The sequence below is a fragment of the Myotis brandtii genome, unplaced genomic scaffold, assembly GCF_000412655.1.
Source record: "Myotis brandtii unplaced genomic scaffold, ASM41265v1 scaffold113, whole genome shotgun sequence".
Lineage (NCBI taxonomy): Eukaryota > Metazoa > Chordata > Mammalia > Chiroptera > Vespertilionidae > Myotis > Myotis brandtii.
Window position 1 is genome coordinate 210,127 of NW_005353887.1, and position 25,009 is coordinate 235,135.

General features: G+C 38.2%; 1 protein-coding gene and 1 pseudogene across 1 annotated transcript in view; one reads left to right on the forward strand and one right to left on the reverse strand.

The window, feature by feature from the left end:
- The window catches only part of LOC102255935, a 35,729-nt pseudogene extending 18,838 nt beyond the window's left edge, over window positions 1-16,891 (forward strand).
- The window catches only part of LOC102256539 (serine-rich coiled-coil domain-containing protein 1-like), a 972,873-nt gene that overhangs the window by 76,294 nt on the left and 871,570 nt on the right, over window positions 1-25,009 (reverse strand). The window lies entirely within an intron of this gene.

The window sequence follows — 25,009 nt, forward strand, 5'->3', positions numbered from 1 at the left end:
GCGCGGGCTCCGCTTTAGCCCAGGCAAGGGACCCCTAGCTCCCGGGACTGCCAGCTTCGCCCATGCCCAGCTCCCATCGCTGGCTCCACCCCTACTTCCCGCTATCACTGGCCAGGGCAGCAAAGGCGCCCGATTCTCTGATCATGGCTGGGGGGCAGGGCAAAGGCGGCCCCCAGGGCCTCCTTTGCCCTGCCCCCCGGCTCTTAGCTCTCTCCTGGGTTTCCAATCACTGTCAGTGGCAGGGGGCTTCTTCCTGCTTTCCCTTTTGCCTCCCTGCATTGTGCCTACATATGCAAATTAACCGCCATCTTTGTTGGCGGTTAACAGCCATCTTAGTTGGCAGTTAATTTGCATATCACCCTGATTAGCCAATGAAAAGGGTAGCGGTCGTACGCTAATTATACCATGTTTCTTTTATTAGATTAGATAGTAAACATGAAAAGAGGTAATGATATGTAACAATATCTTACATTATTTTATCTACTGTAATCATGCCAATATATTGCTGCATTTTAAATAGGGCATGTTATAGTTTCCTATTTTACTATCAATCATTTGGTTTTTATTTTATTCCTATACATATTGAATTTAATACCTTTCCTAAAATGATTTGTCTAATTCTTTCTTTGTATGTTTTTATTATTTTAATCTGGAGGAAACCTCCAAAGTATATCCTCAGAGCACTTGTAATTGTCACAATTGATCGAAACATGAAACACTACATTTCTAACATTTCAGCTATTTCAAAAAAGCATTTAGGTAATGCTATATTTTATATTAAATACCAAGAATAATGTTCATTTTCTTTTCTACCATGTGCTTAAATTAATTCTAAACAGTTGTGTAGTCATTTAAAAAACTAGGCTAAATATCTTGTAGTTATCTATATTATAAAAACTCAGTGGCCCTAACGCTATAACGACCAAAGACCGGCCACCAGGAGGCACATGCGGGTGGATGGTGCTTTGTGTGCAGCAAAGTGCACGCGGGTGGGGGGGACTTGACTCTGGGTCTCGCGGCGCCAGCAGGACTCGGGGGAGTCCCACAGCATGGCAGGGTCTGGGGTCCCAGGTCTCATGGTCTCATGCTATTTTGCGTGCTGAGTCACTAGTAAATTATAATAGCCATATGAAAAAAAGAATACCACCAAGATATTTGTCAAGTCCAAACTTTCTCTTGACTTGCAGATTTGCAACTTATCTCAGAAAAAATATCACTTAGTTTAATTTATGTTAAAGTCTAATATGACATATAAAATAATGTAAAGAGCCCACTTCAACACTTAATTGACATTCATGTTTGTCCTGAGAGCAAAATAATTTTTAGGTAATCTTTTCTTCTAAGATAGAATAGTGGTGGAATGAATTCATTTAAATTATGCAGTCTTTCAGAGATTAATAAACAGACTCTATTACTCTTAATATGTTATACTAGAGGCTCTGTGCATGAATTCATGCACAGGTGGGGTCCCTTGGGGTGGACTGCATGGATAGGGCCCCAGCTCACAGCCCCGCAGCCTTGCTTGGCACATCACCATAGCCTGGCACCACCCACTCACCTGCTCCATCGTGCTGCTGCGGTCCCGCTCTCATTGGGGCCCATCAGGGCCAGCAGTGCCTCCACTGCCGCCTGCTGCCAGTGCTGCATCACCGATGCCCGCCATGTTCTGCGCTGCCCCCTGGTGGTCAGCACACATCATAGCAAGCGGCAGAACAACTTGCATATTAGGCTTTTATTATATAAGAAATCTGCCCTCATGTCCTGTGTAATACTTACAAAAGCTACTGTTTTGGGTATCTATATATATAAAACCCTAATATGCAAGTAGACCGAACTGCGGAACAACTAAACAACCAAACAACTGGTCACTATAACATGCACTGACCACCAGAGGGCGCAAGCGAAACATGGTGGGCACTGGCAGCAGATGGCAGAGTGTGGAACACTGCGGGCATTGGCCGCGGCGGGATGGTGGAGCAGATGAGTGGGAACGCCAGACCAAGGCGGGATGCCGGTCGCTGTTACCTAGGTGAGCCTCTGGTGGCTACTGAAAATTCTTTGCTCCCACGTGTCACAGTCCTACCCAGCGCTCACACCTGCTGCCAGCGCTGGCCCCACTCGTACCAGCTGCTGGTACCAGAGCTGCTTCTTACACCCGCTGCTGGCACCTGGCACCAGCCCCGATTGCTCAGCACCGTCAGTGGGTTTGAGCAGCAGCTGCCAGCCCTGATTGCCACTCAGGGCTTCTCCACCTCCCCCCGCTCCTGAGGGGCGATCAGGGCAGCAGCCACAGCTTGCACCCACTGCTGGCACCGGCCCCAATCGCTCCGCGCCATCAGCATGTGCGAGTGGGGCTGGCACCGTCAGCACATGGGAGCCATGGTAGCAGTAGCGGGGCTGCCAGCACACAGGGGACCGGGGATGAGGAGGATGGGCCAAGACCCACCTCTGTGCCCACCGCAGCCTTGTGGCCCACTGTTCATTTCAAGATGCATGCACTGGGCCCCTAGTAAAAATTATAACAGCCATATGATTCTACAGTCACAGTCAAATAACAGTAAAGGGTCTACAGATGATGGGTAGGTAAGAAGTACTATAAAGCAGTGAGTAAGCAGTCTCTGTCTAATGCATATAAAACTTACTCCATTCTAATATGAGAGAGGTAGTAGCAGCTTAGAGCTTATCATGGGCATACATTTATTTTTATTTTATTATTTTTTTAAATCTTAATTTTTAAAAGTATTACATATGTCCCCTCTTTTCCCCCATTGACCCCTTCTTGTCCACCCCTTCCCCGACCCAGGCCTTCACCACACTATTGTCTGTGTCCATGGGTTATGCATATATGCTTACAAGTTCCTTGGTTGATCTCTTTCCACCCACCCCCAGCTTCACTCTGAAATACGACAGTCTGTTCCATGCTTCTATGTCTCTGGATCTATTTTGTTCAGCAGTTTATTTTGTTCATTAGATTTATGCTAAGTGAAATAAACCAGTCAGAGAAAGACAAGTATCACATGATCTTACTCATAGGTGGAATCTAATACATTTATTTTTAAAGAACATAAAATTTTCACTACAGGTTTTTAGTATTTATTTATTTTTTTTTAATATATTTTATTGATTTTTTACAGAGAGGAAGGGAGAGGGATAGAGAGTTAGAAACATCGATGAGAGAGAAACATCGATCAGCTGCCTCCTGCACATCCCCCAGTGGGGATGTGCCTGCAACTGAGGTACATGCCCTTGACCAGAATCGAACCCGGGACCCTTGAGTCCACAGGCAGACGCTCTATCCAGCGAGCCAAACCTGTCAGGGCAGTTTTTAGTATTTAGTTGTTGTTTCAGCATCTCTTAATTATCACAATTTTATCTGTACTTTTGATATTTTAGCTAGCACCATAAAAATTAGTCATCTATTCTAATTTTGTATGTAATACACTTAGTATAATATGTTAGTCATTACTATTACATCATTGAAATGAAATGATATGAAAAAATTATACTCTTCCACCTCACCTTCCTCTCATGAAACCCATTGTAGCTGCACACACAGGATGGACAGTGGCAGTTAGGAACATTTGGTTGAAAGTAGGCTCTTTTAAGCCTGATAGCCTGGATCAATATATTGGTTTAATTAATGGCTGTGTGATTACTGAATTGATTAACCTCTTTTGTTTTGATTTCATTATCATTAAAGAGGTGATACTAATGGTAGGTGCTTCTTATGACTGTGGTAAGATTAAATGAGTTAATAACTTGGCATATGGAAATACTCAATTCATGTTTATAATATATGTTATATTATTATTAAATTTTTAAAAATGTTTTAGAGCACTAACTAGTTTGGCTCAGTGGATAGAGCGTCGGCCTGCGGACTGAAAGGTCCCAGGTTCGATTCCGGTCAAGGGCATGTACATTGGTTGCAGGCACATCCCCAGTGGGGAGTGTGCAGGAGGCAGCTGATCGATGTTTCTCTCTCATCGATGTTTCTAACTCTCTATCCCTCTCCCTTCCTCTCTGTAAAAAACCAATAAAATATTAAAAAAATGTTTTAGAAATTTCAGTCAATATTTTAGTAAGATTAACACAAACTCTCAATACCCACCAATTCTACTTTGCCTTTATAGCAGTAACCATTTTTAACATATTTATTTATCTTTATTGAAATACAAATTAAATGTCATAAAATTTACCCTTTGTGAGTATACAATTCAATTCCAACTTCATAAATACTAATCATGAGATAATTAATACATTACCAGGTACTGTGTAAGTACCTAACCTAATTAATTCATTTAATCTTCAGTCTAAATCTATGGAGTGTGTTCTTTTGGGACACACTCAATTTTTCATATGGAAAAATGAAGAATAGAGTGTTTAAATAATTTTCTCAAGGTTGCTCAGAAAGAAGTGGCTAAACAGGGTTTCAAAATCAGTTATTCAAAATTCTAGAGCCTAAGCTATTAAACAGCACATTATGTTGATCTTTACATGTCCTATTCAAAGCAATACATATTTTGCAGCATTCATAAAACATTCACAAAGGATGACCATGGATGCGGCTAAAAAAAAGGAGCTCCATTCAATTTTAAAAGGGACATATCACTCACTAGTTTCTAGGTCATAATAAATAAAATTAGGGAAAACATAGATTAAAAGACTCCACACCAAGAGATTCAGAAGACAAGCCACAGATTGGGAGAAAGTATTAGCGAAAGACACATCTGTTATGACTGTTATCCAAAATATAGGGTAGGGTAAAAGTAGGTTTAAAGTTGTTCAGATGGAAAATAATTCAATAATTAATAAATAATAATAAAAGAATAAACTGTGTGTTTTGCATACTCAAAACTGTAAACCTACATTTGCCCCATCCTGTATACAAAAACATCTTAAAACCCAACACATATGGGCAAAAGACTTGAAAAGATGTCTCACCGAAGAAGATATACAGAGGCTAGTAAGCATTTGAATATGTGTCCAACAATGTATATTGTTAAGGAAATGCAAATGAAAACAACAATGAGGTACCACTACATATCTACTAAAATGGCAAAATTCCAAAACACTGACATACCAAATACTGGGCAAGGATATGGAACAATGAGAACACTCATTCAATGCTATGGGGAATGCAAAATGGTACAGTCACTTTGAAAGACACTTTGGCAGTTTCTTGCAAAACTAAACACATTTAAACCATTCAACCCAGCAATCACATTCCTTGGTATTTACCCAAATGAATTGAAAATTTATGTCCAATAGCAGTTTTATTCATACCTGCCCAAACTTGGAAGCAATCAAAATGACCTTCAATAGGTGAATGGATAAATAAACTGGTACATCCAGACAATGAAATATTATCCAGGACTAAAAATAAATGAGCTACCAAGCCCTGAGCTACCGTGAAAAGACATGGTGGAAACTTAAATGCATATTACTAGGTTAAATTAGCCAATCTGAAAGGGTACATACTGTATTGTTCCAATTATAGGACACCTAGGAAAAGCAAAACTATGGAGACAATGAAAAGATCAATAGCTGCCCAACAGGAGGGATGAGGGAGGCATGAATAGACACAGCACAGTAGACTTTTAAGGCAGTGAAACTATTTTGTATAGTACCAAAATAATGGATATATATCATTATACATTTTTTAAAAACCCAGGGAATTTACATTAGGAGTGAACCCTAATGTAAAACTATGAACTTGGGGTGGTAATGACATTATCAAATAATGGTTCATCAAATGCAATAAATGTAGAACTGTGGCAAGGGATGTTGTTGTTAAGGGAGCCTGCATGTGTGTGGGGAGAGGTAGTATACAGAAAATCTTATTATTTTCTACTCAATCTTTCTGTGAACCTAAAATTGCTCTATACATAAAATTTACTAATTTAATAAAAGCTTCATATATCTGGAAACTTAAAATATAGTAAATACACAATACAATCAACAAAAATAGTAATTCTCAAAATTTGTGGAATACAAACATCTCTATATACAATATACACACACAATTTAATCAGATTAGATCAGATTAAATAAATTAGATTAAACATTTCATTTGACCCAGCCAGTCCAGTCATGGTTTTAGCTTTTGAAAAATTCCTGAACATGTACAGAAAGTTACATAAAGTAGAAAGCTTTATTGCAACATTGTTTGCAGTTACAGAGACTTAGAGGCAATCTAAGGTAACTGGAGGCAACATTAGCATAATAAATAAGTAAACTCTAGAGAATTTGAACAGTAAAATCCTATGCAGTATTTAGAAGCATTGAATTAGAATCCATAGGTATTTTAAACATAGGATTGATTGAAAAAAGAAACAGAGTTATAGCTATGTAAATTTAGCATGCACCATGGGATATATTTTATATGAAACAAGGTCATACAATTCCACATTTAAAAAGTGCATAAAAGGAAAAGTAGGGAGTAGGGAAAATACATAAGAAAAAGGGTGAGGTATGAGGACAGGGTGCCGTAAACTGAAGAATATCATTAGGTGATCCCTCTGTACCTGAGGCCCCCACAAAAGAGAAAGATTAAAAAAAATACGATGACTATAAGGTTTACCTACCTAAATATATCTACTGACCAATTAACAAACTTTTTATCCTCCAGAAAAAAATGAATATATATTACACTTTTTTAAAATGTAGAAAGAGAAGTTTAGAAAAAACACTTCCTCAAGGTCACCCAACCATTAATAAAAGTAATGAAAAGCACAAAGACCATGGAAAATTTCTAGAGTAATGTTCTATCACTGACATTTTCTTTCATTAGATTACATACAAGGGGGGTCAGGGAGAATGTTAGGAAATAGAAGTGTAGTTATCCAGGAGGGAAAATATACAGTGTAAATAAGTCTCCCTTTTCTCTGTAGTGGCAAAATTCACTGCATTATTTTCCAGCTAAAGAAGAAAGAAGGGGGTAAAGTATCTAAATTTTATCTTACTGATTTTCTTTAACTCTTATTTTAACTTTACTGTGCAATAGAAGTGAATTACTCATTTTGAAACCAACAAAGGATGTCATTTTGTTTTTCTCACTCTGACCTTGAGTGGATTTTCCATTTGCATATTCCTCTCAACTGCTGTATTTGCTCATAATTGTTTTTGCATAATAGCTATATGTTGCTTGGAGATGTACAGTTAATTGCAGTAATCCACACTGTACACTGTAATGCTGGATACTTAAATGCCCTCTTTCACACACTAGAGTGGGGAGTGGAATTGTGGGGGAAAGGCAATTCCAGAGATTAAAGGAAAATTCATACAGTTTTCCAACAACAAATACATTATAAATTATTAAATGTCTGGTCCTTTCATTAAGAATTTTAAAAATGTTGATGTAAAAAAGAATCCTATATAACTGTTTTTATTTTTTTAAACAAAGACAAACTGAGGAAAATCTATCCTATGCGCATTTCAATTTTAATATACATGTTATCCTAAAGGTTAATGTTGATTATTGACTATGGAACCTCCCCCACCCCGCCCTTGTAAAAAAATCATTCATTACAGCATCCTTCAAAACTTTTGTAAGCCGTAGTTGGTAATATGGTCAGAATCAGAAGAAACAGATTTAGCTCTGTTGTAAGCCATGGTAATATGGTCAGAATCAGAAGAAACAGATTTAGCTATTTTATACAAAGTGCTAAACATTATAGAGAAAACAATTTTTGCTTCAGCACAAGAATTTTTTCATTAAACTTCATACAATTATTTTCAATCTTTGCCATCATTAGATATTTATTTCTCTTCCCTAATAATAAATTTGTGGATATCTTACAGCAGTTTTTAAAATATAAACTAAAAAATATTAGGAGTACAGTAAGGCATATTATTATTAGCACATAAACTTAGCATCTAATTCAGGCAGTGTTCCAAAACTTTTATTATTTAATTTAATTTTCAAAAGCACAACATGACAAAAGTATTCTTCCCTAAATCATAACTCACAGAAGAAACCCAACGCTTAAAATCAGTTAAGAAACCTGACAAGGACCATTAATGAGTAAGTGGGAATCTGGGATTTGAACCCAATCTTTTAACTACAGAGCTTGTGGTTTTTTTTTAATCTTTCTTGTTGAGATCATTACAGAGGTCCCCCATTTTTCCCCATTACCTCCATCCAGCCAATTTTATTAGTATTATAATACTGTCACTAAGACCATCCATGAAGAGATCAAGTTTGATTTTAAGTATAGAAAGAGGAATAGCAGTAAGGATGGTCAGGTTGGAGAGGGACCTAGATAAGTCTATGCAACTTCTTATTCTCTACCTTCACAGCCAAAGTAGATGAGCTTTTTATATAATTTAGTTAAACATAGAATACTGGAATTTGTTTGCCAACTTTAACCTCCACGTTCATGTTTGCTGTAGGGAATGTTTACACAAGGGCAACACACATAGTAAAGCACAGTGTATCAGGAAAAAAATCATTTTAAGGCAAAATATAATTAAACCATAATTTTAGTGTGCCACACAAAAAAGTATATTGGATATTTTGGTAACAGTTTTAATATAACATTTTATGCCATAAGGTTCTTGAAAATGTGTTTGTTTAACTTTATGCTTTTCTGATCTACTAGACTGATGATACAGAGACAATAAGACAAATCCTTGCCCTTAGTGACCAGGCTGCATTGCACATTTCAAAAATAGTTCAGTGAATCTGTCCTTATCTCATGTAATCTATTCCTTTATTCCCAGATCTGAACCATTAAGAAAACATCTCAAGCATTTCATTTTGGACTTCCAAAGAAAAATCAAACTATTATCTGCTGCCAATTATACTTGGGATTTTTCAGGAACTCTGCTAGTTTTTGTCTAATGATGAGAGACTCTCACATTATCTAAGTAGTATAAGTTACAGCTTAATGCACTGTTTTTAAAATAAAGGTGTCATACAAATTTACTTATTTACTAGCAATTATGCTAAGGTGTAACAGGATTTAAATTCTCATGCTTTTATTCAAAACTTTATCATGCATAAGGCTATGGCATTTTGAATTAATTTTACTAAGTACTTATTAAAATTAAGTAAAGAAGAAAATATATGCCCCTAATTAGAATTCATAGCAATTTTTATTTTTAAAATAACTATAAAAAAAGAGTGGATTAGGATAGACCAATATTGATACATTTTATATTTTACTTTAACATTAAAATTTTCACTTAGTGAAACTAACTATGACATTTAGATAATATATTTTGGGAGAAAATATTTCTTTTTATTTTAAATGTGTTAATTGATTTCTGAAAAGAAAGGAGAGGAAGAGATAGAAACATCAATGATGAAAGAGAATCACTGATCAGCTGCCTCCTGCACGCAGCTACTGGGGATCAAGCCCGCAACCCGGGTATGTGCCCTCACTAGGAATCCAACCGGTGACCTCTTGGTGCATGGAACAACTCTCAATTCACTGAGCCACACTGGCTTGGGGAGAGAAAATATAATTTCTATATATTTCTACTCATAACACAAAATAACAGGGTTGATAACTGCAGGATAACTGAATAGAATACTCACAAGACTGAAAAAAAATATGTACCAGAAAAAGATGTATTGCAACAACTATTTCAGATATTTTTCTGACTCATCATATTGTTGTATGCATTATAAATAAGTTATGATATGATTGAATCTGTTATATCAACCAAGATACATAACTGGTTCAGTGGACTTCACAATCATTAATATAATAAATAAAAATTTAATCACTTATTTCATTATGTCAATAATCTCTACCACAACTTATAAAAAGTAAAAGGGAAAACTATAAAAATCATTCACCAACTGCTAGTGGATATAAATCCCTTCCATTTCTCCTCAGTTCTTATTTCTTTTTTAATAAATGACACTATATTTTTTTGTCTTACTCAGACCTCTCCTTACCTGGCCCCAATAAGTCATTCTTGAAATTGTCTAAAAATACTTGTTAAAACTATAATTATTCTCAAAGCACTGTCCAGTTTAATATTTTTGTATAATTCTCCATCAACTGAAAGATAAAGTCCTACACAGTAGTTTAACATAAAATCTTTCATGACCTAAAGTTTGACTCTATTGTATTATCTTTGTGTTATATTCATGCTTTCCTGAATATATCACACAGATGTTTTAAAATGTTGCTTAGGCTTTATCCCTACTGGAAAATTTTACGAACATATTACTACCTGGCACACTATCTTCAAGACAATTTAACTATTATATTTTGCCCATTAAAGGGACTATTTAAAACTTTTGATTTTTATGGACTCATCATCTTTCTCAGTATTCTAATAGTATATCTATGGAAGTAAATGTTAATGACATTTTTATTCTTAAAAGCACAAAATTCCAAAAGAAGATTACGGTGCATTGTTATGCTATTAACTTTAAATAGATTATAACTAAAGTTAAAATTTAGTTTATCCCATTAGACAGATAAAAGATGCTATCAGTTAGGGCTGCTGTAACAAAGTACCATAGACTGGGTAGCTTATAACAATAGAAGTTTATTTCTCACAGTTGTGGAGGCTGGAAGTCTGAGATTAAGGTGCCAGTATGGTTGGTTGGGTTTTGGTAAGTATTCTTTTCTGGGCTAGAAACTGCTCACTTCTCGTTGTATCTTCACATGGCAGAAAGAGAGCTAGCTAGCTCTCTGCTCTCTTATAAAGACACCAATCCCATTCATGAGGGTTCCATCCTATGAACTAATTCCCTCCCAAAGGCCCCACCTCAAAATACCATCATTTTGGGATTATGGTTTGAACATATGGATTTTGGGGGGACACAAACATTCACTCTGTTGCAAAAGAATAGATAGATAGATTGATAGATAGATGATAGATGATAAATAGATAGAATGAGACTTATGTAAAGAGCTGTCTTGAGTATTAAAGTTAATTTGTTTTTCTTTATATTTATTTTTGACATTATTATAGATATCCCTATTTTAAAGTTACTTCTTACCTAAAAGTCCCTAATAAAGCCTTTATTCTTAATATTTTTATAACTCATATAATATTTTAGAATTGAATTAATAAATTCATTTAATCATGTTTAAAAAGGAAAATGTTACTACATTTAAAAATTTCATTTAAAATCTACTTTTATATAAATGTAGGAATTTATTCCCTTAGAATTTAGCTAAATTTTCTTCAAATAAAATATTTAAGAAAATAACTTAAAAAGTATTTTATCTCTATACTAGTTACCAGGTCACGAATTTGTGAACATTGAAAGGAAATTAATTAGAAGAAATATTTTAATATCACTATTTGCCCTTTCTCTATGATAGATGTGTCAACCAAATTCACGATCGACAATGACAGATGGAAACACATGCGTGATTGGCACCAGAGAGTGCTTTATTTATTTTTTTAATTTTTAAAAATATATTTTATTGATTTTTTTACAGAGAGGAAGGGAGAGGGATAGAGAGTTAGAAACATCGATGAGAGAGAAACATTGATTAGCTGCCTCCTGCACACCCACTACTGGGGAAGTGCCTGCAACCAAAGTACATGCCCTTGACCAGAATCAAACCTGGGACCCTTCAGTCCGTAGGCTGACACTCTATCCACTGAGCAAAACTGGTTAGGGCCAGCTAGTGCTTTATATGTATCGTGCATGTGCAAGTCAACTTAGCCTTTTATAGATATAGAATAAACTTGCTTAATTAGACCTGCTTTCTGATTTAGCTAAACTTTTTCCAGCCCAGTGAAGCACCCCAACTTCTCTTTCAGGTAATTGTCAGCAACACAGCAGTAAATATCAACACGAAGTAGATTATTATTGTAGATCATGCAGGGAGAACAAAGGATAAAATATTTAACTGCAGCAATGTTTGACTATATTTTGTGCAGTGAGAAAACCTGAGGTCATTTTCAAGGTCCACCGTATCTTACTTCTTTTCAGTCAGGTCAAGTTTCTAAGCTTTCTAAATCTCCATTTTCCAGCTAATGAAAAAAAATTAGGATTCTACCAAGTCTCCTATCTACCTACTCCAGGACTTCTGAGGATCAAATGAGATGAGGCACAGGAAAATGCTTCACAGACATTTGGTTACAGTGTGAAATGTTTCCACCTGGCTATAAAGCAAGTTGCATTCCTGGGCTGAAGAAACTGCAAGGAGGCAAGTCTCTAGGGAGAAGAAGCTGGGCGTTGCTGTGTGATGTCATTACCTGGTGCCCACAGCAATCATTTCAGGGCTGGGCTAGGCTGTGGGCCACATTTTGCACCATGGGGTCTGGGCTGCAATTTGGCAGGCTCACTCCGGGGTGGTGGCAGGGCCTGTGTCCCACTTGGGGGAAGCCGAGTGTTGCTTTGTTGGCACTAGGTCCACGCTGCCATTTCTCTGTAAATGGTCAGTGCGTGTCAAGGCAGCTCATGCATTGAGCATCTGCCCCCTGCTGGTCAGTGTGCATCATAGCAACCGGTCGGACGAGCAGAGGATACTTAGCATATTAGCTTTTTATATATGTAGATAGCTGAAATGACTGCCTTGACTATAAATGGTTAGTAAAATATATTATATTTTTTACTCTTTAATATCTTGAAAAGTTACAGTTTCCACTATAGATAAACACACACAAATATAGTACTCTGTCAACATCCTATCTAATAATAGACAAACATGGTAATTGACCGTACCTTCGCTACGCCTCCCATGGGCTAATCAGTGTGATATGCAAATTAACCGCCAACAAAGATGGTGGTTAATTTGCTTACGTAGGCTCCAAGAGGTGGAGCAAAGCCTGACGTTTCCAGGGCCGGCGGAGCAGCGAGGCCTGACGTTTCCGGGGCCGGCGGACCAGCAAGGCCTGATGTTTCCAGGGCCGGCAGAGCAGCGAGGCCTGACATTTCCAGGGCCGGCTCTGGCCAGAACTCAGCCAGAGTGAAGGCCTGGGCCCCGGGTGCTGGAGGCAAACTGGTGCCAGCAGCCAGGGGAAAGGAAGGCCTATTGAATGAATCTCTTCGTGCAACAGGCCTCTAGTATATATATAAGAATCAGATGTTTTATATATGTATATAATGATCAGATATTACATATATAGTATTTAGTCAGCTCTGACAGCAATAATTCATACAAATGTCAATGTTTCATTGTCAATGCTAATCTGTCAAATTTCAATGAGATAAAGGTCTGCTGAAAGAGCTATGAAACAACAAATGTCTGTTTATCAGAAAATACAAATACAGGAAGATTAGGCAAAATCCTTGGAAAGCTATCCATTTAAAACCCAAGAGAAGTACCAGTCTAGCAAGAATACTGGTCATTAGTTGTGGCTTTCAGAACTTCCAAAATCTAGATTTGGAATGAAAGAAAACTTTCCTTTTTCTTCTTCTTCTTCTTTTTTCTGTTTCTTTGTTACTTTCCTTCTATTTTTCCCTTTCTTTCCTTCATTGTTTGAAGGTAGGGGGCATTTGTTTGGGTCAAAATAAACTTTCTATTAGATATTTTATAGATACCAGAACCTGCACGTTAAATTCATGTATAACATTCAATTAGGAAGTTACTCTTTCAACAAAATGAAGAGGACATAATTATAGTGTGAGAACTAATACAGGAACAGAAAATCGCATAGGAAGAAAGGTCAGAGAGAACTCAGATTAGACAAAGAAAAATTGTATTAATTGTATGATGGTGAAAACACAGAAACAAGATGTCCAGCAGAGTATAAGAACTTAGTGACAGACATTTGCAGAGCACAATGAAAGAAAGCAAAACCTTGGCAATAAAGTTGAAAATGAGGTGGTTTATTTTTTTCTTTTTGTATTAAATTTTGATCAAGAAGTAAAACAATAATTTTTCAGAGGCAATACAGTTATTAGAACCAGAAACATCAAAGAAACAATATCTGGCCCAAAACGGAGCTAATTCTTTTAGGATGATGGTTTTCTCCGGTTCCTAATCTTAATATGTCAACAATACACTAAAGAAAAAACATATAGTTGTATTTCATAGCTTACCTTGCTAACTTTCCACATTTCTGAGATTTACGTCTTTAGGTCAAACACTTTTATAAAAATAGATATTTTTGGTATTGAAAAAACAAGTTCATTCATAAGGAAGCAAGCTATGTCTATTTCTTTGGAAAACTTATCTTGCAGATCAATGTTATGCTCCTCAGGGGCAATATTTATGAATATTTTGTTTTCAGAGATTTTCAATCATTATGAGTTTGTTCCTCAAAAGCGTTTAATGAACATGCAAATGACATCTACACTATGTGAAATGAAAATGTATATATCTAGCATTACTTCTTAAAACGCTACTGCACACATCTAATACCACTAGCACAACAAATTACCTGTTGTTCCCTCAACTCACCATGCACTTTCCCAAATCTATAAATTTCTCTCTTCTGAAATGATCCTATAAAATAAAAGGGCTGAGTTCAAAGATCACTACCTCTATGAAGATTGTCCTCTATTCCCTCAATCAGAAAATTATTCAGGAAAAGCCCAAGATCAGAGAGAAAGTGCTCCTGAGGACTCATAGTTGTAAATCAATAAACATCTTCAATAACATCATTACTGTAGGTTTAATAATGGATGACTTCTCAGATCGTGTCCTTTAGTACAGGCCATGCTATCATCTTAAAGCATAGATCTACAATGAGCTAATAATTTACACTAAAAAAGCATCTCTCTCTGACAGGTCGGCTTCTCTGGGGTAGTCAGCAGAGTACAGAATACGCTCCTCAGAGACATGAGGCTGTCCTGAAGCAGCCCTGGGAAAACCAAACATGGCCAATTTACCCATGGCTCCCAGAGAAGTTATACATTCTTTGATTTTGTAAATTTAGTTCCTCACATGATTTTATTTGAAGGATTCAGCAACTAATAATTAGTCTGAAAACTATTGATCCAAAAGAATGGATGGGCTGGCTTTCTACTGAGTTTTTCAGAGATTTGGGGCAGCAGGAAAGTTGAGACTATACTTCTAGCCAAGAAGATTGTTGCCAGTAACATTAGCTTTATCTTTCTACAGACAGTGAAGTAGGGATGGTGTTGACAAGCTTTTGTAAAAATCTATCCATTATAATGCATTCCTAAAATAAAAGCCATCCTATTCCCATAGGAGATAAGCCAAGAACAGGCCCACAAAGAGGACTGAAATTATGCTAATTAATAATGGTACACATCAGGAGTATATTAAAAACCTACCCAAACAACACTATTTTCCAACTTCAGAAATACCATTTATTTTTCCTAATAGAAGCTGCCACCATCAGACATATTACTACATTGGAAAAAAACAGCACTATTAGCAATGACATATTCTACTCTTCAGTCAGTTAAATTTTTAGAATAAGTAAAACATTTGAATAACATGAAAAGTTGTAAATTATTATAATAACAGCATTCATCACTGTCATTGTAACTACTCTCCATCTGCTGATCTGTCTGATAGCCAGCATATGCAAAAGTCTTATTCTTTAATGATAAAAAAAAAAATTATTCTTCAGGGGAAACTGGCCAAAGAAGAAAATTTGCAACTTTATTTAGATGTTTAAAAAATTATAATTAACAAGAAAATAGATACATTTAAAAATAGTGTGAAGATTCCAAACGGTCACTAATCCTGTTCCCTTTAATTTCAGGAGTCGGAAAATTCAGATCCGAAATATCCCACCCCAGCTGCGATGGGAAGTCCTGGACAGCCTGCTTGCTCAGTATGGAACAGTAGAGAACTGTGAACAAGAGCCATCATGAAGCTGAATGGCCACCCACTGGAGAACCATGCCTTGAAGGTCTCCTATATTCCTGACGAGCAGATAGCACAGGGTCCTGAGAATGGGCGCCGAGGGGGCTTTGGCTTTCGGGGTCAGCCTCGACAGGCAGCAGCCAGCGGACATCCCCCTGCGGCTCCTGGTGCCCACCCAGTATGTGGGCGCCATCATTGGCAAGGAGGGCGCCACCATCCGACATATCACAAAACAGACCCAGTCCAAGGCTGACGAGGTTCCCCTGAAGATCCTGGCCCATAATAACTTCGTGGGGCATCTCATTGGCAAGGAGGGACGCAACCAAAAGAAGGTGGAGTAGGACACGGAGACGAAAATCACCATCTCCTCGCTGCAGGCCCTCACCCTCTCTAACCCAGAGAGGACCATCACCGTGAAGGGGGCCATCGAGAACTGCTGCAGGGCCGAGCAGGAGATCATGAAGAAAAGTTCGGGAGGCCTATGAGAATGACGGGGCTGCCATGAGTCTGCAGTCTCATCTCATCCCCGGCCTGAACTTGGCTGCCGTGGGTCTTTTCCCAGCCTCATCCAGTGCAGTCCCGCTGCCTCCCAGCAGTGTCACGGGAGCTGCCCCCTATAGCTCCTTTATGCAGGCTCCGGAGCAGGAGATGGTGCAGGTCTTCATCCCTGCCCAGCGGGGGGCGCCATCATCGGCAAGAAGGGGCAGAACATCAAACAGCTCTCCCATTTCGCCAGCGCCTCCATCAAGATTGCTCCTCCGGAAACTCCTGACTCCAAAGTTCGTATGGTCATCACCACTGGACCCCCAGAGGCCCAATTCAAGGCTCAGGGAGGAATTTATGGGAAACTCAAGGAGGAGAATTATTTCGGTCCCAAGGAGGGAGTAAAGCTGGAAACCCATATCCTGGTGCCAGCGTCGGCGGCCAGCCGGGTTATTGGCAAAGGTGGCAAAATGGTAAATGAGTTGCAGAATTTGACAGCAGCTGAAGTGGTTGTGCCAAGAGACCAGACCCCTGATGAGAACGACCAGGTCATCGTTAAGATCAGCGGGCATTTCTATGCCAGCCAGATGGCTCAGAGGAAGATCTGAGACATCCTGGCCCAAGTTAAACAGCTGCGCCAAGAAGGACAGAGTAACCAGGCAGGAAGGCGGGGCGGCGGGGAACCTGATCAGCCCTGATCGCCGGCCAGGCCTAGGGACCCCACTCGTGCATGAATTTTATGCACCGGGTCTCTAATATCAGAAAAAGCATTTGACAAAATCCAGCATCCATTTTTGATAAAAACTCTTAGCAAAGTGGGAATAAAGGGATTATACCTAAACATAACAAATGCCATATATGACAAACCTATAGTCAACATCACACTTGATGGGCAAAAACTAAAACCATTTCACTTTGGAATAGGAACAAGACAGGGATGTCTGCTTTCACCACTCTTATTCAACCTAGTACTGGAAATCCTAGCCACTGCAATCAGACAAGATGAAAAAAAATAAAAGGCATCCAAACTGGAAAGGAGGAAGTAAGGCTGTCATTACTTGCAGATGACATGATATTGTAAACAGAAAACCCTAAAGACTCCAACAAAAAACTACACTAGATTTATAAATGAATTTGACAAAGTAGCAGGATACTAAGTTAACATCCAGAAATGGATGGCATTTTTATACACCAATAATGAACTCAGAAATAGAAACTAAAAAAAAGAAAAAAAAGCAACCCAAAACAATCCTATTTACTATTGCAACAAAAAACAATAGATACCTGGAACAAACTTAACCAAGGCAGTAAAAGATCTGTACTCAGAATACTACAGGACAGCCTTAATCGGTTTGCCTCAGTGGATAGAGCATCAGTCTGCAGATCTAAGGGTCCCGGGTTTGATTCTGGTCAAGGGCACATACTTGGTGGCAGGCTCCTCCCAGGCCCGGGCCCTGGTTGGGGCTTGTGCAAGAGGAAACCAATCAATGTGTTTCTCACATTGATGTTTCTCTCTGTCTTTCCTTTCTCTTCCACTACCCCTAAGAATCAATGGAAAAATATCCTTGGGTGAGGATTAACAGGAAAAATGAAAGAAGAAAGAAAGAAAGAAAGAAAGAGAGGAAGAAAGAAAGAAAGAAAGAAAGAAAAGAAAAGAAAAGAAAAGAAAAGAAAAGAAAAGAAGGAAGGAAGGAAGGAAGGAAGGAAGGAAGGAAGGAAGGAGAAAGGAAGAAAAGCTTTTCTGGGAATGGGGAAAAATAGAAGCAAAAAAAAAGAAAAAGAGTAAAACACAAACAAATGGAAGAATATACTGTGTTCATGGATTGGAAGAATTAACATAAATACAATCTCCATAGTATCTAAATTTTCTATTTTTATATCCCTGGCATAAATATATTTCATATTTATTTTATAAGAAAACTTACTGTTCCCCCCCAATCTTTATTGTTTAAAGTATTACATTGGTCCTCCTTTTCCCTCCATTAACCTCTTCTAGCTTGTTGCCATTCCCCTCAGGCCCTCACCACCCCATTTTCTGTGTCCACAGGTTATGCATATATGCATACAAGTTCATTGGTTGATCTTCCCCACTCACCCTCCCTTCCCTTTGTGTTTATGTTTTAAATTAACAAGGCTTTTGTATTCATTGTTCATAAGGCATTAAAAGTATTTATTACCTTGCCCAGCCAGCATTCCTCAGTGTTGAGCATCAACCTATGAATCATGAGGTCAGGGTTCAATTCCCCGTCAGGGTGGTCAGGATACATGCCAGGGTTGTGGACTCTATCCCCAGTGGTGGTGGGGGGGGAGGGATGCTGGAGGCAGCTGATCAATGATTCTCTCTCATCATTGATTTTTCTATCTCTCTCTCTTTCTGCCTTCCTCTCTGAAATCAATAAAAATATTTTAAAAAATTTTAAAAATGTATTACCTCTTTAAACACATGTGTACTAGTATAGTGTTTATGTTTATCTTCCCGATAACTTCATATTTTAGTTATATGTATTTGAGAAGTTATTGAAAAGTGAATCAGATTTTATACTAGCTAACATTATACAATTATATGGAGGAAAATCTGAATTGAATGTGGAACTATCTATAATGGCCATGAAATAGTTATCACAAAATTGTTTTTTCTTTTGAGTATTTTTCAAATCTGAGCACTTAAAAATAGTGAAAAATGCAATTCTCAATAATTATAGTTAAGTGAATTGGGGTATACACAAAGTGGTCTCAAAGAATATTTACATTCTAATTTTTTAAAAAACTTATTTTAAATTTCATTTTTGTCATAAATTCTGTTTCCCTACCATACTTGGGCCTTAGTTTCATTATTTGAAGAGTATTATATATTTATGTGTACCTACATTCAACATATATACTAGTATGTGTTTGTGTATATATATATATATTTACATAATGAAGTTATTAGTAATTATTTTTATATTTATGTACATGACCCTCAACTTCATTCCCAAGTAATTTCAATCACAGACATTTTAATTTTTACTTATTTAGATTAAGATATAGTAAAAAAAAAATAATGAAAACAAGAAAAGAATCATCTGTACTTAAGAGCCAAGAACGTCTGCCTGAACTAGAAAGAGGTACTTCAATGTATCAGTAACTATCTTCTTTAAGCCTAGTATGTTCCTGAAAAGAAATGTTTTGATGACACAGGCAGCTTGCAAAGGTTAGGTAGTAATTGCATTGGAGATTGCAGTTCTGTTTGTAGGGCAAGAAGAGTACAAGTGAGTTCACCACAGGTGGAGATAAAAGGCAGGAGGGTAATCATTGGCTCCTGCTTCTTCAGTGATACATGCGACTCCTTTTCCCTTTTCAAAACAGACCCATATTTTTTTGTCAAAGTGTAAAAACAATGAAGTTCCTCTCTTATAATTCTGTTATCTTTATGCCACAAAAAATAGTGACATATATTATCTGAATTTCAAACATTTATTCATGGCATAAAGATGTCATGATTCGGAAAGAAACTATGTTCCCTGACATTTGACAGTCTTTTTTTTTTTTGGAGGTTACCAAATCATCCCTTTGTCCTCTACCAAAGCTCTGAAATCACATATTTGTGAAAATGATATTTAAGAAATGACAGCAAGGTTGATTAATTGGTGCTGGGTTATTGTCATTTCCTGTTCATTTTTTTCCCTGTCCTATACCAAAGAAATGTAATGGGAAATAGCTTTTCATCCATGAATTAGGAAATGAACCCAAGTCTACATTGACTTTTAGCTGAGAAATTAGGTATAGGGCACTTGGATAATTTTGAGATGCCAAGCCTGTGGGTGGAATTATAAATCAGAGTGAAATAAGATTGATTGTCTATGGTTATATCAGTAGGTTCTAAAATGATTGAAGAAGCCCAAGTATATCCAAATAGCAATGCTACTATTTTAATTCAAATAGCTATAAGTATTGATTTAGACATTTGATTAGGTAGCTCACAAATGAGTCACTGGAAGGTTCTGTTAAAATACAGATGACTGGATTGCACCACCAGAGTTTCTGATTTAGTTGTTCTGGGGTGGGTCCAAAATTTGCATTTTTAATAATTTTCTTGATGACCACTCTAGGAGAATCACTGAAGTAAACTATTTACAGGTGGATCTCTTGGAAGCTAAGAATCAATCATTCTCAAATGGAAGACAGAATGAACTCATACATATCATAGGAATGCAGATAGATATTATATACTAGAGGCCTGGTGCATGGATTCATGCACCAGTGGGGTCCCTTGGCCTGGCCTGTGCCCTCTTGCAATCCCAGACCCCTCAGGGGATGTCAGACTGCCAGTTTCAAACTGATCCCCACAGGCCAGACCAAGGGACCCCACCGGTGCACAAATCTGTGCACCGGGCCTCTAGTATGCATATAAGATCTTTAGTTAATCTCTTCCCGCCCTCCTCCCTTCCCCCTTCCTTCTGAGATTCATCAGTCTGTTCTAGGTTCCCATGCCTGTGCATTGAGCATCTCCCCCTGGTGGTCAGTGTGTATCATAGCTACCAGTTGAACGGTCACTTAGCCTTTTATATATAGAGATAATTTTTAGTAAATGTTTACTTAAAACCTGAAAATGTATGGATATGTGTTAACTTAAAAATCTGTATTGTCACTTTCATTCTTAAAATATTCTGCAGGATCCAAAAATTGATTCACTGACTCCTTGATTTTGTTTAGGAAAGACATATTCACTGGCCCTAAGTACTGTCAGCCTCTTTTCCATACAGTAGTGACCGAGGCTGGTGGTGAGAGGTCATTTTAGCAAGGTTAGTCAGAGAAGGCCTCTGAGGTGTTGTTATTTGATCTGAAAAGTGTAAAAAAGCGTTATGAAACGATCTAAAATAGATCTCAAGTTCCTGAAGTAAGAAAAAGTTTGACTAGGCTGAATATAGTGTTTTTCAGTTTGAGAAAAAAAAAAGTCACATAAAGAGCTATTCAATTAAAGATAAAGATTGGACAAGATGTTTCAAAGAAAAATACATTACAAAGAGCTAGGGGAATTTCTGAATGTAATGACTAATGATGTAAATTTTTTCACTGAATAGGAGTAAAAAGACAACGGTATTTATGAAATAGCATGCTGAAGTTAATTTAAAGTCACAAGCACACTGGGGAAGTTTCCAGAGAGATGGGCAGCCAGCTTAAGCAGGACTGTCTGGGAGCTCATGTTAGATTGCTGAACAAACCAGAAAGTCCGTCTATTCATTTACAACTGGGGACACTCTTTCCCTGGAACTGGAATATTTATGTTTGCTGTCCGTGAGAGTCTCATTGTTGCAGCATGGGAGAAGTTGAATTTCAGAATGAATCACTCTTGACAAAAGTGGAATCGGAGTAAAGGAAAACAATGACATTGCAATCCAACTGGCTTCAGTCAGACCCACAGAGAAAATATCTTGGTAGCATCTAGAGCAGCGGTTCTCAACCTGTGGGTCGTGACCCCTTTGGCGGTCGAACGACCCTTTCACAGGGGTCGCCTAAGACCATCCTGCATATCAGATATTTACATTACGATTCATAACAGTAGCAACATTACAGTTATGAAGTAGTAACGAAAATAATTTTATGGTTGGGGGTCACAACATGAGGAACTGTTTTAAAGGGCCAGAAGGTTGAGAACCACTGATCTAGAGTGTTTGAGGATCTTCCCACCCTGATCTCAGCACAAGGCATTGCTGGGAATTTTAACATCGAGGCCTTACCCTTTTGGCTGCTTTTCTCTAGCTCCTGTGAAAACCATTCTTCTGCCAAGACTTTTTTTTTTTAATCAGATGGGGTACAATATCATTTACTATGCTACAGATTTACATTTGCTAATAGAGTGACACTCTCCTGGGATTCTACCTGATACACTTTTGAGGAATCCTCAAATTCTTACCTCCTTATTTAGGGTTTGCAATGTGGCTGCTTGTAGCAATAGCTAAACTCTCCCAGTATAACTATAAAAAATGTTAAGTTTTAGAAGGTTTCCTAAACTTACTTTGGGAAATTGCTTGCAATCCCCATGTTATAGGCTAAATTGTGTCTCCCAAAAATGCATATGTTGAATCCCTATGCCCAGTACCTCGACCTGTGACAGTTTGTGAAGATAAGGCCTTTAAAGAGGTAATTAATTTAACACGAGGCTGTTAGGGTGAACCCTAATTTAATATGACTAGGGTTTCTGTAAGAAGAAAGTTGGACATCAAAAGAGACAGCAAGGATGTGAGCACACAGAGGCTGTGGAAGGACACAGAGAGAAGAAGGGTATCTATAAGCCAAGCAGAGATGCTTCAGGAGAAACCACACCTGCCTGTCTTAATCTTGGACTTGTAGCCTTCAAAACTGTGAGAAAACAAATGTATGCTGTTTTAGTCACCAAGTCTGTGGTATGTTGTTATGGCAGCCCTAGCAAACCAAAACACCCCATGACTTCTGACTATGAAAGCATTTGAACGCTGCATGTCAAAATGTTTGATATAACCTTTGGAACATTGGTAGTAGAGAGGGAAGAGGAAAGGAAGAGAGGGGAGAAAAAGCCAATAAATGGATTTCCTTTTTGTGATAAAACAGAAAATAAATCATATATTAAAGCTAAGGTCTCCCCCCCACTCTCTCTCTCTCACACACACACTAAGAGAAAAAATATCACCTGACAAAAATATACTCCCTGAAGAACCATGATCTATAGATCGAGTACTTGCTTCCGATTCAGTAATGATTGAGAAGACACTTGTAACATATTAACAGTTGCCTTAGAAGTAAGAAGTGTCAGATTCTCTCATCTAGAATAAGAATGACATTTTAAAACAGTTGTGCTCTAGACTGCAGTTTCCAAAATGCCAAAAAAAATCTCCTGAACTTATGTGACATTTAAAAATAAAAGATATGACTGTATTCTTCTTCGACTCAGTAATCCTTTAGAACTGGGTGGGGATGTGTGAAGTGTTCTGGCAAAACAGGGAACACAAACATGAGCCACTTCTGTCAGAGCCCAGAGGACAGGGAGAAACAATGGCAAAGATCGCTGTCAATCCCAATGACATGCAGGTTTGTTATCATGTTAGAAAACATTCAACGTTTTTATTTTGCTGATGCCAATTTCAACATTTAACAATATATCCTTATATTGAAGTGAATTATAATTTTACTTATTCCTCTAAAAACTAGTTAAATGTTCTATTTGGAGTTGTGCTACTACATTAAAACTACCTGAATTTGTTTAGCCATTAAAAAAAAAGTCATAAGCACGTATTTCCAAGTGTGTGGGAACTAATACTAACAAAAACAGTAAATATAAGAAACTATATATTTTAAAAAGTACAGGCGAAAAAGCTACAAAGCTTAATATAGAGGAATTAATTATAACACTAGAAGCCCGTTGCACGAAGATTCTCGCAATAGGCCTTCCTTCCCCTGGCTGCCGGCACCAGTTTTCCTCCGGCACCGGTTTTCCTCCGGCACCCGGGACCCAGACCTTTGGTCCGGCCACAGAGGAGAAGCCAAGCCTCTTCGGTCTTCAGTCTTCAGTCTTCAGTCTTCAGTCTTCAGTCTTCACTCTGCGCCTGCATATGCAAATTAACTGCCATCTTTGCTGGGTTAATTTGCATACTCATCCTGATTGGCTGGTTGGCATAGCGAAGTGACACCAATTTGCATGTTTCTCTTTTATTAGTGTAGATGTCTTTTAATCTTTCCTATTTTTTTAAAAATTTGACTTAAGCAGGTTCCTTGTGGTATATACAAAGTAAGTATCTATACTAATAAAAGGGTAATATGCTAATTAGACCAGAGGTCTTCCGCACGTCCTTCCTGACAAAGTCAGGGGTGTGGCTGGCCTGCAAACTGCCTGTGGCCCCTCGCCCAAGTGGCTCCAACCCCAGCAGGGACCCCCCCACCCCAATCCGGGGCCCCCTTTAGGGCAGGCCAGCCAGCCCCCACCTGTGCACCAGCCCTCTATCCTATATAGTAAAAGGGTAATATGCAAATTGACCCTAAAGGCAGAACAACCAGAAGGACCGCTGGACCAGTCACTATGAGGCACACTGTCCATCTCTTGGTCTCTTTCCCTGGCCAACAGGCTCTGATCGCCTGATGGCCACCCGCGGCAGGGGCAGGGCCGGCAAGCGGGCTGGAACAGCTGTCCTCTCCGTCCCTTCCCCTGGCCATCAGGCACCAATCACCCAAAGGCGAACAGGCAACCGGGGGTGGGTGGCAGTGGGGGGCGGGGCCAGCTGAGGGCAGCTGGGGAAGATGGCCCTGATCGCAGGCCAGGCCTAGGGACTGTACCCATGCAAGAATTTTGTGCACTGAGCCTCTAGTAGAATTATAAGCTCAGTACGTCATATATATGGTCAAGTCAAAGTGTCTTAAAAATTTCCCATTGTTAAATTGTTCCAAACTCAGATTAATAAAAATGACAGAAACTATCATTTCTGACATATATTCCATGCACATAATTAATTGTATCTGATATCTGGTTTTGGCTTCATTAAAGTGGAGCTAGAATTTAAGAAGTTTGCATAGAAATCCAAAGGCAGAATTTTTTCAGATTTTCATATTTCTTCCTCAACTTTTTTACTGACTGATCTTTATTGAGACTGTCTAAAATATTCAACTTAGTTTTTTATAAAAATAATTGTCTTTCTATTTATATTTTTGAAACATCCTATCTAATAAAAGAGAAACATGGTAATTAGCCATACATCTGCTACCCTTCCCATTGGCTAATCAGGGTGATATGCAAATTAACTGCCAGCCAAGATGGTGGCCGGCAGCCATGCACTGAAGCGAACAGGGAGGCTTGCTTGCTCCAGTGA